The following is a 20583-nucleotide window of genomic DNA, read 5'->3' on the forward strand; positions in this document are numbered from 1 at the left end:
GTTACTTAATCTTTCAAAAGTTCAGTTTTCCCTCGCAATTTCTCCAAAATATAATTGATTCTGTCAAATCTTATACTGAGATATTTCGCTGAAAGTTCTACAAGACATTCTTCTATTAATTCCTTCAAAAAGTTTTCCCAAAAAATTTATTACAAATTCTTCCGCAAAGCTTATCAAAAGCCTTTAAGAAATATTTCTCAAAAACATGAAAAATTGCGTCAAAAAATCTTCAATATTTTCTTTTTTCTAGAAATTTTGCTTCAAAGCCCTGGATTATTCAAGAATTGAAGAGAACATTGTTTTTGAAATGTCTCTTGCTCTCGAATTTTCAGAGGAAATTTGTTGAAAAACCCCGTAGGAATTCTAGGACAATTTCTTAGGAAGATTCTGATGCAGGGCCGGATTTACAAATGTGAAGGTCCGGGGGCCATTGTCTGGTGGGGGCCCTTTTCCCAGAAGAACATTTTGATACTTTAGAATAGACTAGAAAATTTTAACGTGATACTATTTTATAACGTGAATGTTAATCAATTTAAATTTATTTAACTAATGTTTTCCTAAATATTCTGCATATCTTTGTAGACTGTGTATGTTAAATTCAATGTTTTTGGGTTTTCTTCGTCAACAAAATATTCATTTGGTACATTAATTGAAATTATACAGATTTTATTTATGTTTTAATCTTCAAATTGTTGAACATACAGATTTACCTAACAATTTTGAGTTGAAGAAATTGGTGTTGGGCTGGTAGCAAGTCTTTTTTCCAGAGACTTGTGCTGTATTAAGTCTCCAAAAAGTCTCAATGTCTCTATTTTAATAAAAATGGTCTTTAAAGTCTTTTCTTTCCTTATTGCGATCGCAGTGAATCCTGATGCAATATACTACTGGATTCAGAGAAAAATTCAAGACTTTAGCGCAGCTATTTAGCAGCTTCTCCATGGATTTCGCATCACAGGCCTCGAAGAAAAATTTCAAGAAATCATCAAGTGGTTTGTCTAGCGTTTTCATCTGGGCAGCGTCCATTTATTACGTAAAGCTAAAATTGCAAATTTTTGACCCCCTCCCCCCCCTCCGTGACGCTTTTTGTATGGAAAATTTCAAATTTTTGTATGAGTCGTAACGCTTGGGCCTACTCCCCCCTCCCCCTAGAGCGTTACGTAATTTGTGGATGCCGCCCTGGAATACTTCCATGGACTAAAACAGGGATCTCTCTAGAAATATTTCTAAAGATTCCTTTACTATTTCGCCCAGAAATTCTACTAGTGATTTTTCAAAGGATGCTTAGAGGATATTCTATAGGTAATCCTTGAGCACTCCACCAATACTACCTCCAGTAATTTCCTCAGTGGTTATCCCGATTAAGTGAAGAATCACTGGAAAATCCTGGAGGACTTGAGACTTCCTTGAGAAATATCTAAAAGAATCTTTGGAGAAATTCCTGATGGAATCGATAAGGTTATTTCTTAGAAAATTCCAAATTATATTCTTGAGTATCTGAAATAAAATTGTTGGAGGAATTCCTAAGGAAAATTCCACTGCAAATAATCTCTTAATGATCTCCTGCAGAAATTTCCGGAATAATCTCTTTACTTTCCCACTAAATTCATAAAGAAAATAATGAAAAAAACTACAAATTTCACGAGAAATTGCAAAAGAGATAAATGATTCGATGATGAAGAATCAAAATCTTATCTTCTGTTTCCTATTAGTTTACATTTTTTTGTTTCTGTTTGGTCCATTTTCGGTCTATTCTTGGTTCCTGGCTGGTCTCTTTTTGATCTGTTTTTTTTTTCAAGCTAGAAGTCTCTAAAGTTCCTATATTTAAGGCACTAAAACACTACAAGCCCTTCAGTGTGAATAATAGAGTAATTTTCAAAATAAATAAATATATACACACCAAATTTTCATTTCACCTGCCAGCAAAATTAATTGCTGATACTACTTCAGCAAACAAGATTTTACTGTACATTCAGTAATATCGATACTAATTGCTGGATAGTCCAGTAAGTAATAGAGTTACTGAAACAATCAGCAATGCATGTGTCAAACACTTGAATTTGGAAATAGGATAGTGTTTAAGCCAACAAATGTAAAGTGAATTAATTTTTAAAAAAAATCGAGAGAATTTTGAAGGAATGGAGTATGTTGTTCCTTGATTTTAGAGAAATTTAAAAAATAATTATCTGTGAATTAATACATATAGATCTGCGGAGAACTTCTTTGATAAATCATGAATAACATTTTCCGAATATATATTTTTTTAATTGTTCATGTAGTCTGGATGATTTTGCTGTGATTTTTTCAAATAAGCCTGTAGAAAAACTTTAGGAAGAACTTCAAAAGCAAACTGTTCCTGAAAAGCAAACGTGGAATGAATCCTTGATTGGTGACCTTGAAGACGTTTTTGGTGAGACTCCTAGAATTTTTTGTACTATATTTTGGAGAAATCCTCAGTAATTCCTTAATCATAAATGAATAACTAGTGAATACTTTTTACTAACTTTTGGAATTTGTGTGTAGTAAGTACGTAGAGGACATTCCATGAGAAATGATTAAAAGAATTTGTAATGCATTCTCTGGCAAAATTCTTCAAGGGATTTTTTAAACAATTTGATAAAGATTCTTCTGAAAATTTTCTGGTGGGATCAGAAAGTCTGGGAATGATTTTCTGTGGAAAATCTAGAACGAACTTCATGAAAACTGGTAAAAGAGTTCTTAAAGAGAACACTGAAAAGCACAAAAACAATTCATAAAGAGATTTCCGTAGAAATTTTAAGAGGAATCTCTTTAAAGCACATGGTTGAATACTTGAAAAGTTCGTGAAAGAATTATAAAGTACAATTCATGTGGTTTTTTTTTGCTAGAATTCTTGGAAGATTTTTGACTGGATTACAAAATTAATGAATTTGTAAATTTAAGCTTAACATAGGAATATGAGGCTGAAGGGCTCTAGACTTCTGTTAAAATATTCCCAATTATCTGTCTAAGGTAAATGCTTCAGAAGAAAGATAATCTCAAAAATTTTCAACAATATCTTTTTTGACAAGGATTCTCTCATCGAACGGTCTAAAAAATCATCAATTTATTTTCTTCGTGGTATACATCTAATAATATTCTTAACAGAAATACCTAAAAGGAACGTTTCACCGACAACAAAACAATCCTTAACACGATGGAATTTTCAGGCTTAAACGTACAACTTCTTTATCCCACAATCCGGTGGGCTAATTTCACATATTTTTATGGTTGATATTTTCAAATCTCCTGAGTAACTGACACTGATAAGCAATTAGGGCGGAACTCAAAAGAACAATGTACTCAAATCTACTTTGATTTATTTCTTGTTGTTTTATGCTTAAATGATAGTTGTTAGTATTTGATTATCAACTGAAAATGGGTTTCAATGTGTTGCTAAAATTGCGAAAAAATGTTGCAGATGTTCCTAAATAAGAAGGTAGTCAAAAATCAGGTGCTGCAAAGATAGGGAAGGCGTTACACTATCAATTTTCTTATAACAAAATTTGGAATGTTTCGAAGCACCTGAACATATTACACTGGCTAAAATTATTCTTAAAAATAGTTTTATTTGTTCTTTTTTTTTTCTTCTGGGAATCATTCCAAAGCTCAGTTGAATAAAATTTAAACACGTGCTTAAGGGCAGCAGTAGATTCAATATTTAACACCATGCATATTTTGGGAACAATCACCTAATGTTAAAGCTTTCTGAAAGAATATCAAAAAACAGCTTAGATAACATAGAATCCAGCATAGAATAGTTGTATTTTCAGTGGTAGATCATGCCATTTTACACTGTATCACACTTTGACCACTTAAAACTTATTATCATTCACTCAGCAACATTCGTGTTGAACAAACTGTTTTGAGTATTTCCGAATAATTGCTGAAACATGTCCACTTTTATATTCAATGAGCATGGCAGCAACATTTTTCGAAACTGCCTCAAAATATCCACTATGGAATCCCTCCGAAGCACTGCTCAGTCATTTTATCTCCAGTACTGCATATTTTACCGCAAAAATCGCCCCCGGAGATTCACAAACTCATCATTCGGTGCATGCCCAAAACAAAAAAAAAAAACGGCTTCAATATGGAAACGATTGCCCAGTCGCAGCTCGCTGAAAATTGTGAATGTCCGAATGCAAATTCCTCCAATCGCAGAGTTCGTTTTGATGCTCTTTGATGGTTGGCAGTGTTCAGCAGCGGCGGGTAATGATTGTCATCAACGTCCATTATGTCGGAAACCGATGTCATGGAATGATGACGAACAAAAGAAAACCGGCGAACATCACGCTCCAGAAATTATTATTCGTTTCCCAAGAATTACAGAAACATGTCGGCGGCCAATTTATGGTATCCTTTTGATTCCATTGCTGTCGACTCGAGTATGGCTGTCCAATTTGGTTGGTCCGGGGTACAATATTTTACCCAGAAGCTTTCTTCGTAAATTCCTTCGTTTTTGGATCCCTATCGTTAACTTCATCTTCCAATAATGGACGCTGTTGTGCACCGTCGTTTATGTATTTCTTCTGGCTGCTTCTCATATTTTCAGGGGATTCAGGAAAAAAATGGAAGCACCAAAATCTTCGATTTTCCATCGATATCGAGCGCGCGAGGGTAATCATTATGGAAATAAAACAGTAATCCAAAGTTTACGGATCCTTTTTGCTGGCGCGAGATTGGTTAGCTAGTGGCTTCCTGTCGTGGAGGGAAGGAACCATCATCAGCAGCATCGTCGAAAAGGAAAACTTTTTTCTGTAAAATATTGTTTTTGAAATATGCATAAAACATCGTCTTAAATTAGAAAAAAAAATGATGCTGATGTATATGTATAGCAATGGGCGAACGATATAGCACACAAACAACACGAAGGCGTTGGAGTTGGTGGGAAGGCGATTGGGTGTGATTTCTTCCAATTACACAACGGCAATCGAAGAGATGGAGGGGCTTCTCCTCCACCCACCGAACACTTTTATGGAAACGACACACACAGAGCATGCAAATACCAATCGAAGAAAGCAACCAACAACAAAAAAATGAACATTACACACGAAACGAACCAAAGAGATCCCGAAAGGTACTTATTTTGCTGTTTGCGTTTTCAAATCCGAAAAATGGCAGCGAAAACCCACGACCAGAAGCGTGAGGAGCAACACAAGAAAAATAATCATATAAAATAAACATTAAATATGCAATACACTTCGGGCAAATAATGAAGAAAAGAAGGAAAAACTATTCCACACACGATCAGCCAGCAACCGAAACGGATACGAACACTCGTCACGAAGAAGTCCGAACGAGAGAGGTGTGTTCAAATGCGGCTGCTTCAAGTGCGGCCAACGAACAGACCTAAGCCACGCCTTCTTCGTCCGGAGCACCTTTTTGCACTGTGCTTCGTGTGAGCTTTGCCGCATAATAATGCAGAGAATATGCTGAACCCGAAGCAAAACACGAACGACGACTCTTCTAGCACATATTTACAAGCGCATGACGGAACATTCGTAAGCGACAGACAGAGAGCAGCTACTAACTAACATTTACAGAACTCACCGAGAATACAAATAAAATAAAATTTTCCAATTCGAATAATAAACGAAATACAGAGAGAACGGAATAAAAGCCCGCAGAGCATTAAATACATACAATTCGAGACGATCTCCGGGTCTGGTTTTTCTGTTCACCTCCGTCGTCGTCGTCGTCGAAGCTCGAAGTCTGGTGTGTGAGGTGGTGTTCTGCTTGCACTCTCTTTCTCTCGGTGTTTTGCCATGGAACTGGTGCTGGCAGCAATGCTACTGATGACGATGTGGGCTCAGCAAAGGTACGTGTCGTTTCGCTACCATGCTGTGTGGATCTACTGCTACAGTACTTGCCTTCGGTACGGACGCATTGCATGGCATGGTGGCTGGCACGGTTGAAGCTTATCGTCGTTTAGCAAGAAGAGCGAAGTTCTGACATCGTTTGCTCTTCTGTTGGGTGTTGAAGATAGTTGGACTTGATGGGGGCCTGGTTGCCAGCTGGGATGATACATTAGTTGTGATAATTATTTGGTGAGCTCGTTTTGCACTTCATTTCGCTATCATCTTAATTATAATATTCTTATTTATTAAATTTGTCGCCATTTGGAGAATATTTTAGACTTTCATGAAAATATCGCATGAGAGACATAAATTTACATGGAAAAATGAAACTGATACCATTGAGTTGTAGGGAACGCGTATTCTATCGAGTTACAGAATAACGTAAGGGAGAGTTAACTGTATTGACTTTATGCCTCATCGACTTTAGGTGGTCAAAGGAGGGATAATGAAAAATAAGCAATTTAATTGAATCAAAACTGAACCTTGTCGGATATGTGAGAAATTTTCTTCAAAAAGGAGATTGGGCAAATCTGGGCCCGGAATGAGCTTGAGCTTGAGCTTGAGCTTGATTGTCCGCCCGTGGATGCACTCCAGTATCGCCAGATCAGCTGCACTTACACAAGGAACCAACCGAATGACTGCTTGGGACTAACAGGCATCCTCAGTGTATAAGTGCTAGTGATCTTCTATTTTTAGGCAACAATGGCACCTGCCACGTCAGAATGCAGACCAATGAGGGGATGGGGGAGGAATTGATGATGCATTGAACTGGCTCCCACGTAGACCGTATATTCCACTGCATCCACGCCAGTTCATGCGGGAGTGTATGGATTGGGGGAAGGCATGGCAGAGAGGTTTGCTTTTGTGGTTAGCAGACTGCCTATGTATCAGGCGTAAGAAAGGCGTGCGCGTGGAAGTAGGAAGCGTTAGGGAAACGGTTTCTTGTCCGTCTCTGGTTCTAGCGTTTGCTATGAACGAATAGTTTGAGTGTGATATACACGGTGCCCCGACAGACCGTTATTATGTAAAAAAAATTGTCCATCAAATCTGAGTACAGGGCTCGATTCCTGAGGTCATTATGCATCTCTGGGCCAATTTTTAAAAATATCCCTAGGAGGAATCTCGAGAAATCTGGATTTGAAGTTTTTGACTAAAAATGTCGATATAAACCATATTGAAATTACGCAATAGCTCTGAAAAAACCTACAAAAACGTTCAAAAAAGTTGGCCAAACTGTTCGCATCTAGTATATAATTATTGCCGTTGTTAAAATTATAAATATTTACAACTGACTTAACTTACCAAAATGGCTTAAGTATGTTTTTTATAGTTTAATGGTTTAAGTTTAATTGATTGTTTTATTTCTACGTTAAACCGATTGAAATGATACAAAATAATAAATTTACAATTACTAATGTTGTGATTTCAATAAAACAGGGATCTTAGAATAAATGTGACATAATAATAGTCACAAGATAAGCCATGTGATTACTGTTATAGTCGATTAGAGAAAGTATCAAACGTTGGTTCAAAACCTGGAATGATTTGGTTGCTCTGGTACGCTCACGTCAATATCAGAATGAACTTAAGCTGATGTCTTTTACGGAGCCGCTGACCCCACCTGAATGATGTAACTTTTTATTCCGGCATTCGCACTTAATGACCATCTCATTGAAGTTTCCCTATTTTATTCGCTTAATAGTATTCGCTCCTTTTCTTAAATAAATATGGTTAGAGAGCCAAGAATCAGCATTTTATACAGGGTAAATTGACAATGATTTTTCATTTGGGCATGCTTGCATCACAGATAACAGATGTATATGCTGGAACAAAATTTTTCTGAAAACCTTTGTAAATATTCAAATTGAAACTCCTTACAATCACTAGCGCCGCCATACAGCGAATTGCGTCAATAAGTGGTGAATATCGGTATCTTGAAATATTTCATATTCACCACTGACATCGTCATGAAAACTTAGCGATGACAACGCCACCACGATTGCTACTTGTGTTGCCATTCAAAATGACCATTAATTGTATTACACAGTTTTACAATCGGACTTCAACGTCTGTTATCTGTGCTTGCATTCATCGTTGCTCTCTTTGCATTAATACGATAATGGATCGCAACCCAGACAACCAAAAAGTACGTATGTATAACGAAATCACCTGGAGGCTTTGCATGTGCAAAATTTCACTTATAAGATGTCGCGAAGAGGCCTTCTACGTACAAAAGTGGAGGCGATATACGTGCATATATTATGTGATGAATAATAGCATACAATGCGAGTGTATAAATGTTCAACCGAACTAACCTGTGATCTTATGCGACTCAACTTATGATAACAAATGTTGATTTGACAGCTGCTACGGATTGATTCAACTTACTTCGTACGAGTGTAAGGAACGAAACAAAATGTACAATAGAACATAGAAAAAAAGCGTTTTATGCGAGGAAATTCAACAACAACACGGGAAATATCAATATCACACGTCACAAGCGTTCTATGGCTCTTCAAAAACTTCAACTACATCCCTATCAAGCACTGCCTCTGCCCCGACACAACTGAACCTGCCTATTTCTCTACATGCAACCATATACGTTTGGGTAGAATAAATGGTACTACAAGCTTATCCTAGTTGTCCCTCTTAAAATAGTGAAACCCTGCTCTACTGCCTTGCGATCGATTCCAGTGAAGTCATCAAGAAGTATATGCGACAAAACGCAATACTGAACAGTTAATTAGAAAACTTATCTCTTTTTCACTGCGTGTAATTTCACAAAAAAGGCAGGCATCTCGTCTACAATTCTTACACTTAATTTTATTTATCAGCTTAATCAGCTTTCTCTGTTCATATTAAGATATAACCATCTTTTTTAAGTCTATGCCATAGCTGCCACAGCTAGATTTTCGCTACTGAGTCGAACGTGTCCTATAAATCAGTAAACAGATTGACAATGAATTCTATTAAAACGAAGTAAATGGTTGCAGGTATATATAATGGAAGTCCTAGTGATGTTGATAGTAAAGTAATACTTATTCGGGATTTGTGTGAAGTTGTTAAAGACTTTGATAATCTTCGAACATTTGTGACATATAATAATCATGTTTTCCGTGTAGTGAAAGTCATGTTGTGGCTGAGAATGTAGAACAGGTAGGTAAAATTCTGATGGCAATACTCGGTGGAATACTAGACGTAAACATCAAGAGTAGTACCAGATGTACAAAAAAGCAAATTTTATTAGGCAAAATAAATACGACAGACTTAAGTGGGCTGGTCACTTAGTGTGAAAGTCGAAAAATAAGTTGTAAATAAATAATATTCAGTATTGAGTGATTAACGTTTATCGAACAAAACATCAATATCATATTGAAATTTATTTCTTAGATTTAGTCTAGTCAACTAAGCTGACTGGTTTGAGCCATGTAATAACATACTTAAGCCACTCTGGTAAGTTAAGTCAGTTGTAAATATTTCTAGTTTTAACAACGGCAACAATTTTATACTAGATGCGAACAGTTTGGCCAACTTTTTTGAACGTTTTTGTAGGTTTTTTTCAGTGCTGTTACGTGATTTCAATATGGTTTATATCGACATATTTAGTCAAAAACTTCAAATCAAGATTTCTCGAGATTCCTCCTAAGGATTTTTTAAAAATTGGCCAAGAGATGCATAATGACCTCAGAAATCGAGCCCTGTACTCAGATTTGATGGACAATTTTTTTACATAATAACGGTCTGTCGGGGCACCGTGATATATTTAGAATGGAAGATAGAAGCAAGTGAGAGATATACAACTACAAAGTACGAGGAAAGGGACGGACCTGGGATTGAACCCATGACCTTCTGCATATGAAGCAGAAGCGGTAGCCATCAGACCACCAACCCCGTCATTGGGCAAATCTGGGCTCGGAATGTACACAAATGACTCATATGTCATTTGAAAGATCTAAATGAGACAAGAAAAAGTTGGTATGGGGTCAAAAATATCCATCGTGGGAGAAAAAAGTTATTCCGCATGGTTTGAGATGGATTTACTATGTATTTTATTATATTTTTGTAATATTTTTTATCGATTAAAAATAAGAACATATATTTTTCAGCACCTATATGATGATTAGAAGATTTATGTTTTAAAGAAATGAATAAGGACTTTGATTCAAAGATGAAAATATTACAAGGTGATGTTAGACAGTAATAACATTAAAAATCGTTTTAAAATACATATGTATATTAAGTAAAGTTTTCTACCAGACCCTGCTAACAGGGTGGCCAGTGAAAAGTCAATTTCAAATTCCCGGTTTTCTCCCGGTTTTTTCCCGGTATTTCAAAAATATTCCCGGTTTAATGATACAAAGAAACATTATTGCGCATTTTTTGGTCATAAACTAAAGCATTTCTATTAGGGGTAGACGGAAGTCAGACATTTTGCTGCGCATTTAAATGTTCTGGGCTTATACTGCCCATAACTGCATATTTGTAACATTCGACAAAAGTAGGCACTGAGTAAATGGGTTACCAAGTTTGCATTTTACTGCAGTATGGGAGGAAACTAAAATTTCAAAAAATCATTAAGAATTCAAAAGAGCTTATTTGAGGCTGAAATTTTGTACAACTCATATCGCATATTGGGTGAATAGTCAGAAAATAATTTTGATAGAAATTTCGTTGCTACTACATTATGTATAATCTCAATGTGACTGTTATGTGGTTATTATTGCCAATGTGACAAAACAACTTGGTATTTTTTTCGAGTTTTATAGACAATCTCACAGATTTTTGTAAGTGGTATTTGTTATGGAAAAGTTCAGTGTTAAAAAAAGTTTGGCCCTTGTTTATATGATGGGATCGAGTCAATCATTGAATGAATCATAGTTTAAATTTTAAATGGTCACAGATTTGGTAGACATAAAAATTAATTTATCAATTGTTCAACATTTCGTTCCACGGTCATCAGCATAGAATTTTTTGTTATGTTTTATACCCACAAATCTAGAACATTTTCTCAGGGCAATTATTTCTGATAAAAAATAACATTCATAACTCTGAAAGGAATTAGAATTATATACTATTTTTACCAAGCCCAAACAAGAAGCGAATGGCAAATCTTCAATGAATATCATAGATTGTAAACGCATTTAATTTGATCTTAGTGATTTGCAAGCTTGCTTAGAGAAATTTATAACATCGAAACATTGTAGTTTTTAACATAAAATGCTTCATGAAACTATATGAAATACTTTTCGCAAGATGTTTCTTCATTAAAAGTTTTTAATTTACTGGCTAATTATTTACTGGATTATAGCAAGTAGTAACATTTGTATAAAGAATATGTCCTTGACCTTATTGACTAACTTGGGATTCGAATTCAAAAGTTTTTTTTTAATCCACTAAAGTTTAGATTGTGCTGGTTAAAACATTACTTGGTATGCAAAATGTTCCCGGTGCTAACTCAAATTCCCGTATATTTCCCGGTTTTCTCCCGGTGATTCGAAAATCCCGGCTTTTTCCCGGTTTTCCCGATTTCCCGGTGCGCTGGTCACCCTGCTGCTACCCACATTATACTAATCAAAATTCCCAACGGTTTTTCAACCGACTTATACGATATTTTTTGTTCGCAATAAGGTAATATTACGACTTGTATTCAAGTAAAAAAGTCGGCCTCATTCGATGAAAAATAATTGGGAAACAGTGGTTAAAGAAAAGTTTGTGGTGTCTTATGAAAGAACTGACTGAAATTGTTTTTGCTGAAGTAAATATTTCTCCAGAACGAATTTTGCGAAGACATCAATAAAACCATCAGCTCAACCTCAATGAACAACATCGTCAGCATAAAAAAAAAATATTTTAATGTAAGTTGAAATACTCATTGCTGAATGCTACGCAGTGAAATATGCGTAGTTTTAGGATTTCATGTGTATAAATCAATGACAATCTATCTCGCTAGTATTAACCTTCACGCGCTGTATACTGCATAAGAGGATGTTTAGTATCACCTGTACTACTACATTATCCAACCAGTCTTAAGTTGAAATGTCAATCATTATCGTTTTACGAGTTGGTATACAAAATCCGTGGAGTCCAATGACGTTGTTTTTTCTAATGAGTGCATATCTTATACTATCCCCTATCTTTCTCTTTGTCAATTACCCTTCAGTAACTTGTGTTGACAATCTCTATACTAGTATTACAGATAGAATAAAACACAGATATATAAGCACTAACGTTTTCTGTAGATAGAGTATTTTACACCTTGGGTCTACTCCTCTTGCAGATGTTATGTCTGCCAGGTTCTTACTATCAGCCGATGCAGACAAGCGATCAACTTTTCCGGGCTCATCTTGATGAGTTCCAGTCATATACCATCCACAGCAATTGTTGTGTTATTCTTGAGCTGTTGAACGTTATCCTCCACTCAAATGGGATCTGGTTGACTGCTTTTGTCCAACATTCGAACGTAGAAATGCTCTCCTTTGCCTTGAACCTCCGGTCCTGTGTCATCAATTCAAGTCTGCTGCTTCCGGTTATGTGTATGGTGCTTCACAATCTTTTCCTCTAGAATAATTCTACACCCTTCAGCAAACCAATCGTACCATGGACTACGTTCAAAGCACAATGACTCCACCTGTGAGATGATGGCTACTTTTACTGTAGTACAACAGCCACGAAGGGTTTCAGCAATCGAAACCTATTCCGGTTACGCTTGCTAGAGATGTAGAACGATACTGTGGCGATAACCGTCTTCTTCAGACTCTGAAGGTCATGCTGAAGTGGGCGTCGGTACCGTTCATTGTTAACGACAGGAAGTTTGAAGCGCATTTTTACAATCATCAGGTAGTGGGTAGAGTGAATGTTAGAACCATGAAAGATTTTGACGTTGAATATGTCGGAGATGTGCAATCATCAAACAATACTTGATCGATTCGAGATTCCGTTTGCTGTGAATAACTGGCGATCACCATTGGTACGGGAGGTTATCTTGGAAGTAGGTGCTAGATCATAATGACCGTATTCTTAGAGACGGCAAAACAATCAAACATTGGACATTCATGTTTGCCAGTCCAAGAGCACTGATCTCCCCAATCGTCCATCTCAATTCCTTATTTTAGCGTTTTAATCTCCTATAATGATCTTGACGTGGAATCATGGGTGGCGGTCCTACTTGCGTTCCAGCTGCGTCTTTGTCATCATCCGTTGATCTATTTTTTCTATATTCGCGCAGCTCTGGAAGATGGTATGATTACTTCTAAACACTAACATTATTGACACCTTATTTAGCGTTCTTAGCGAAGCATTGGTCGTGGGTTCGAATCCCACCGGTCGAGGATCTTTTCGGGTTGGAAATTTTCTCGACTTCCCAGGGCATAAAGTATCATCGTACCTGCCACACGATATACGCATGCAAAAATGGTCATTGGCATAGTAAGCTCTCAGTTAATAACTGTGGAAGTGCTCACAAGAACACTAAGCTGAGAAGCAGGCTCTGTCCCAGTGGGGACGTAACGCCAGAAAGAAGAAGAAGCGAAGCATTTGTAGAGCCACATGTGCTCAGGCATCGCCAATAGAGCTGACATTGATAGCAAACTGAAGTGGTTCTGCTCGGATTATTGGCAGCTTGTTCGCAGCAAACAGTCAAACACTACAGTTACTTCTAGTTCAAATGATCTCCTTTTCTAAAAAGCAATAGCATGCTAGTATGATGTTATTGATATCAAAGATATTAGTGTGGTAACTGTCGCGCGGATTTCCAGCACGCTAAAGCTGTGTATGATAAGCGAGGTATTTCTTCAAGTGTAGTACACAATACCAGAAGGCAACCACTGTAATGTAAAAACGGATATAGTCTAAAAATCCTGCCTGAGTGAACCACCGGTTTATACAAACATATTGCTAGAACACTGAAATAGGATAATACGATTTGATATTTGTGTCCAACTGTTACCTAAAGTGATGTGTTTTTCAAACGCTCATACCTATATCTTTATATTATATATCTCCGTATGTTTTAAGTATTCACATTTCAGCAACTCAAAACGTTCTGAAATCTGTGTCAGATCACAACATTTTTAAAATATTTACAATTAAGATAAAACTTTCCTAAGCACATACATAGGCACGAATTCATTACATTAGCGCAAGCAAATATTATTAAATTGAAATCTGTCCAAAACATACCTCTTTTTACACCATTCCAGCACACATAACTTTTTTCTCCCACGACGAATATTTTTGGCCCCATATCAACTTTTTTTTGTCTCACTTAGATCTTTCAAATGATATTTGTGTCATCCGTGTACATTCCGGGACTGAACTACATACATTTTTGCCCAATCTCCTTTGGACTGCTTCATCCATAGTGGTGGAACACTGCATCATTTGATTCAATAGTTTTGTTAAAACATCAAAATCAGAGGGAAACATTATTAGAAATAAGTACATTTTCTCTTGGGATGTTCCGTTGACGAAGAGACGTGAGAGAAGTTAGCTGCGGTGACCAGGCGTTGCAGAATTCGCTCTCATTTGAGTATGAAGCACGATAAAAGCAAGCAAAGACAAACATCCCATCTGTTGCGGTCCACGATAGTCATTGTATCGCAAGATGTAACAAGTCTGATAAATGGGAGCAGCGAGCGAGAGCCCCAATGAGAGAGCGATGATAAAATCCATTTTTCTCGCTTGTTTACCGTTGGGGATAGGTGTTTTTCTTTACTGGCACGATAAACAATCCACGAACTTCCAATAGCAATAGTGTCCCCCAGGCTTGGAGCATGTTTAGAGGGGTTTTATCATGCTCTACTATCCATGTTATGCATGTTATGATAGTTACAGAGAGCGATACGTGAAAGATTCTCTCAATTTTCTCAGGATTCAATCCCTGGCGGTGACATAATAATAGCTGTTTCCATTTGATTTGAAACAATTCTTACGTTAACCCTTTGGAAGAAAATGTGAAGGGGAGGAGTCTAAATTGCCTGCGACAAGATAAGCGTAGGAGTTTCCTTGAGTACATTCGAATTGTAAAGATTCAAACGGTTACCCAAAGGAAGACAATTAGCTCCAGAAAAATCTCTACGTGGATTCCAACGAGTTTTTTAAAGATTTCTTTAAAGAATCCTTCAGTAATATTTTTAGTAAGAATTCGATCTTGAACTTTTTCACGGATTGGACATCGTTTTTTTAGTTGGGTATTTCTATCAAAGATGCATTAAGTGTATTCCACAGGTAGTCCTCACAAAATTCCATCAGGAATTATTCCGGAGATTTTTTGAGGGATTCTCAACGTATTATTCCAAAGACTATACCAGGACTTCCTATAGGGAGTCCACTAGGAATTTCTCCTGGAATTCTACAAGTTATTACTTCACAAATTCCTAAAAAAAATCTACAAGAGTTTTCTTCAGAAATTCGCCTAGAGATAGTTTTAGCAAAACCGCTACAGGAAGTAATTTAAGGATTTTTACTACTACACAACAATAACATAACTTTTCTTCCTGGGATTAACCTAGAGAATTATTCTGGGCCTTAAAAAATACCTTCGAAAATCTTTCCAAGAATTCCCATAGGGATTCTTGCAGAGATTCCGCCATAATTTCCTCCAGGTGTTTCATGAGAAATAAACCCAAGAATTATTTTAGGGATTCCTTCAATAATTTTGGCAGAAAGTCCTTACATTAGGAAATTTTTGGATGAATCCGCAGATAAATTCCTGGAGAAATACATGGAAGGATTCGAAGAGGCACCTATAGAAAAAAATATTAAGAAATCCCTGTAGAATTTACGGAGGAATCCCTAGGGTACTTTTGGAAGAAACAAAGAAGGAACAATAAGATGGTTTTTTTGGAGTAATCCCTTGAGAAATTCCTAATTACTCCTAGATAACGCCAGAAAACCCATTTAAGGATTTTTTTCTGGAATTCTTCCAGAGATTTTCCCGTGCATTACTCCAAAAACTGTATCTCTGTAAATCTCAGAAGGATTACCTGAGAAAATTAATGAAGGAGATATCTTCGGAGAAATCCCTGGAGAAAATTCCTGGAGTATCTTTGGAAAAAGGGGCCCAGATAGCCGTAGTGGTAAACGCGCAGCTATTCGAATTCCGCTGGTCGAGGATCTTTTCGTTAAGGATATTTTCTCGATTCCCAGGGCATAGAGTATCTTCGTACCTGCCACACGATATACACATGCAAAAATGGTCAATCGGCAAAGAAAGCTCTTAGTTAATAACTGTGGAAATGCTCATATGAACACTAATCTGAGAATCAGGCTTTGTCCCAGTTGGGACGTAATGCCAGAAAGAAGAAGAAGATCTTTGGAAAAAAAAATCAGGAAGAATTACTGTAGAGATTTTGCTGGAGAAATCTCTGTCTATATTTTAATGGAAAAATCCCTGGATTGATCCTTGGACACTCTGCCAAACTTATGGAGAATTACCTGGAAAAATCTCTGTATTTTTTCTGGAGGAAGCACCGGAGGAATTTCTGGAAGAACTCTCTAGAGACACCCCTGGATTTATGGAATGGAGCTTTATCGGAAGTGGTCTAGAAAGAAACGGTTGTGATTCTTCTTCGTTCTTCCTGAGGGAATGCCGGAGTTTTTTTTTTTGTGAAATGCTTGCAAAACTATTTGTAGAATCCCTGGAGAAATAGATACTATTAAGATTTAAAGAAGATAATGAGTAATAAAACGACCAAATGGGTGGCAATACAACGCTGGCCGGGTCAACGTGAAAAATAAAACCACGGGATTTTTTTGTAAAAGTCCTCAATAAATTTCTGGAGAGACATTGGAAGGGATCACAAAGAGTTCCTGAAAAAATCCCTGCAGGAATTATTAAGCTTCCTAATGTTTTAAGAAACAGTTACACATTAACCTCTAATACCCAACCCTGCCCTTAGACGGGGTACACATTGATTTTTTAACGAAAAAATGTAGCTCGGATTGATTTTATTATTGGCTTGAACCTTGGCTCATAACACGCATAGAAGGGAAGTTTTTTATAACTTTTGAAACTTTTTTGAACTTTTGAAAAATATTTGAAAAATTGTATTCTTATAGAACCTACAAATGCCTGGGGTTAATTTAACGTATACTATAAAAAAAAATCGTATCTTTCTTATTTTTCTACAATAATCCTATCACAGAAGAAGAGCCTAATGGTATTGAAATAATTTCAAACCTGTTTTTCCGTTGGTTACACGGAAAATAAAATACGCTCTAGGAAAATAATAAAAATTTAATAATTTCCAAAGTACCGTAAAAATTTGATTTTTTATTGTTGCCAAAAATCAGTAATCAGGAGAGGATTTAAAAAAAATGAAAAAGGATAGGGGTGTTCAAAAATAAAAATTTTCAAAACCAAAAACCAAAATTCATATATTTGCAAATAAAAATAAATCATTGCCCAAAACATGCTTGGAACGATTTTAGATAACGAAAAATGATATTTATATTGAAAATAAAAATGTGGGTATTAGAGGGTTGAGGGTCAAAAAAATGATCCATGACTTGGAAACGCTCTCAAAAATTCATTGTTGAACCGATATTCGTTCTTTCAGCTGCATTTGAATTGCACTAGCAAACCTAGAACCTATCTCAGAAGGAAATGGTACATATCATATTCAGTAGTTTATGCGCATGTATGGTACGACGGTTAAAATTTCATGGTTCTTCATTTAGATTTACAAGAGCATCAAGAGAACCAATAACTAGATTTGCCCGGGTTTGGTAGGAGTATTCCGGAAAAGGTTCCAGTAAGACATTTTCAGTTTATCATTCAACAGCTCAAAATTTATGATTTTTCATCCAGACCTCAATAGACCATGCCAAAAATCACACATAAAATACTCCTTCTTGTTTGGCGTTATGTCCCAACTGGAATAGAGCCTGCTTCTCTGCTTATTATTCTTATGAGAACTTCTACAGTTATTTACTAAGAGTTTTCTTTGCTGATTCACCATTTTTGCATGTGTCCGACAAGCCATAATTCATACATTTTTTTATCTATGAGTTAAACGACATTCTATCGCTGACGAATTATAAATTTTGACAGCTAATAAATGACCAGTTCAAATGGGGCTCCAGGTGTTCCTTCAGGAAAATCTCCAGGGATTCCTTCAAAAATTCCTCTCGAAATATCTCCGGAGACTCTTCCAGAGATGTCTCTATAGGGATTTCTCCAAGGATTCCCCCAAGGCTTTTGCCAGAGATTTCATAATGAGATATTTTAGACATTTTCTGAAAGGGCTCCATGATTACCTTCAGCAATTCCTTTAGGAATTTTTGCAGGGATATTTCTATAGAAATTCATTTATTTAGAGATTTCGCAAGGAGTTCCGGCAGGAATGTCTCCAGTGATTCCTTTATAGAATCCTCCAGTAAAATCGTTACTGGGATTCTTCCAGGAATTTCCCCAAGGATTCATCTAGGATTTGTTTCAGGAACACTCCGGAAATTTTTCGTTGGTTTCTTCATGGATTTTTCGAGCGATTTATCCTTATACTCCTTCAGAGGTTTCTCTAGAAAAATGATCAGAGATGTCTCCTAGGATTCCTCTAAGAAAACTGTTCAACCACTGTTGCCCGACCGACGGGAATCGTGAGTGATCAGATGCGATCCACATCTACCGTAGGTAGAGTTGTCCTTTTTTGCTGCACGCATCTGGTCAGTCTGTCCCTCTTGTTCGCGTGTTGTTTCTGTGTTTCAATGTTAATTTCTCCACGATCGCTTCTCGATCGCTAGCCAGCAATCAGCTGGCAGTTGAAAACAATCCGTCGCGATCTACACATCGCCAGTCGGCCGTATTAGACGGCAATAAATTACTGTTTGTGTTCGCGTGAAATAAAGTGTAGTTTTGTTATTACGTTAAATAAACTGTTTGTGTGTTTATATGTAAAAACGGATCAATTAGTGCAGTGTCCGAAAGTCCGTTAAAGTGCGCGCGAACAAAAACCATTACAAATTCTTGCAAAGATATCTTCAAGGCATTCTCCAGGAATTATTCCAGGAGTTACACTATAATAATCTCTTTAAGCAATACTCAAGATATTTCTCTAGTGATTTCTACAGAGTTTCCACCGAGGATACATACAAAGATATCCCCAAGTAGTCATCTCGAGATTCGTCCAGGAATTATTCCGAAGATTTTGTCCGTGATACTTCAACGACTTGCTACATAGATTTCATAAGGAATTCCTCCAGGTGTTCTACAACTCACGAATTCCTCAATTGATTCTTCAAGAATTTCATCCAGGAATTCTACCAAAGTTACAATCAGGAAAATTGCTGCACCACTTCTGCACGCTACACAGGGATTCCCCTGGGATTTCGTTTTGGGCCTCCGAAAAAGCATCCAGAGATTCATCTTAGAGTTCCTCTTGGAATTCTTCCAGCGATTCTCCCATTAATTTTTGCAGGAATTTCATCAGAAATTATGTTAACAATTTCTCCAGGAATCTCAGTAGGAAAATGTATACAAAAATCCCTCAGTATAATCTCTACATCAATTCCCTTTGGAAAATCTCTTTATGGATCCCTCCGAAAATTTCACCTGGGATTTCTACAAAAAATTGGAGGCCCATAACGAATCTCTAGAGAAATTTCAAAGAAATTTCCCTGAGGAATTACCCGGAAAAGCCATAAGAATAATTCATATAGTGAATTTCCTGGCAGAATTCCTGAGTTTCCTCTCTAGGGGAAGGGGTGGTGAAATGAACACTTTAAGGAAATCATCTAATTTCTGATAGAAAAACGAGGAATTTGTATAGTTCAATCGCACAACATCAAAAATAGGGATGTAATCTATAGCAGCGACATGGATTCAGACTAAAATAGCTAAATTTTCACATATTTTCATCGCTATCAAAAAGCGATGCAAATGTTCATTTTACCTGCACTATGTGGGTAAAATGAACTGCGGTTGGTGGTGAAATGAACACCTCGCAAAAAAAACGTGAGCAAAACAAATATTTTTGAAAATTTTCATTGCCCCACCGAAAATACATCTTTGAATGATTGTAACCCATTCAAAAAGAATTCTAAAGGTTTCAGATTTGACATCATATCATAACTATATTCATCTCACTGAAAAACCTCAAGTTTTCCGAGCTTAAAGTTACATCAGTTCGAATTTTCAAACGTGGTTTTCGAAAATCTTAGTTTTCGTATCAACTCTAACACTCAGATTTATGCCCTAAATCGTCCGTGTGTGATAAAAATCCTTCCAAATTTGTTTTTCCTCGGTAAAAGGCACGGTGTTCATTTTACCACCTATGTTCATTTTACCACCACTTCCCCTATAGGAATTAATGAATTTATTTCTTGTAGTACTATTTTTGTAGCACTGTTTTATTGCTTTAAGAAACAAATGAAACACTGAATTTAGTACTATACCATTTAATTCCATTGAAGTTTATATCCTTTAACAGATACGCGTATTTCAACCTCAAATGTAAGGCCGTCTTCAGTGTCGAGTACATAAAACGGAAGACGGCCTCACAGTTGAGGTCGAAATATATGTCAAAGAATAGAAACTCTAGTGGAATTAAATGATATAGTACTTAATTCTGTTATTCATTTATTTATAAGTATTCCACTTAGCAGCTCGAAGGTTAATTATTATTTCCAGAGAGAGTTTGGGGATTTCCCCGGAGGAATCCTTGAAACCCCGGAGGAACTCCTGGACGAAATCTCTGAAGAAATTCCTGGT

Source organism: Aedes aegypti, chromosome 2, assembly GCF_002204515.2.
Source record: "Aedes aegypti strain LVP_AGWG chromosome 2, AaegL5.0 Primary Assembly, whole genome shotgun sequence".
Taxonomy (NCBI): Eukaryota; Metazoa; Arthropoda; class Insecta; order Diptera; family Culicidae; genus Aedes; species Aedes aegypti.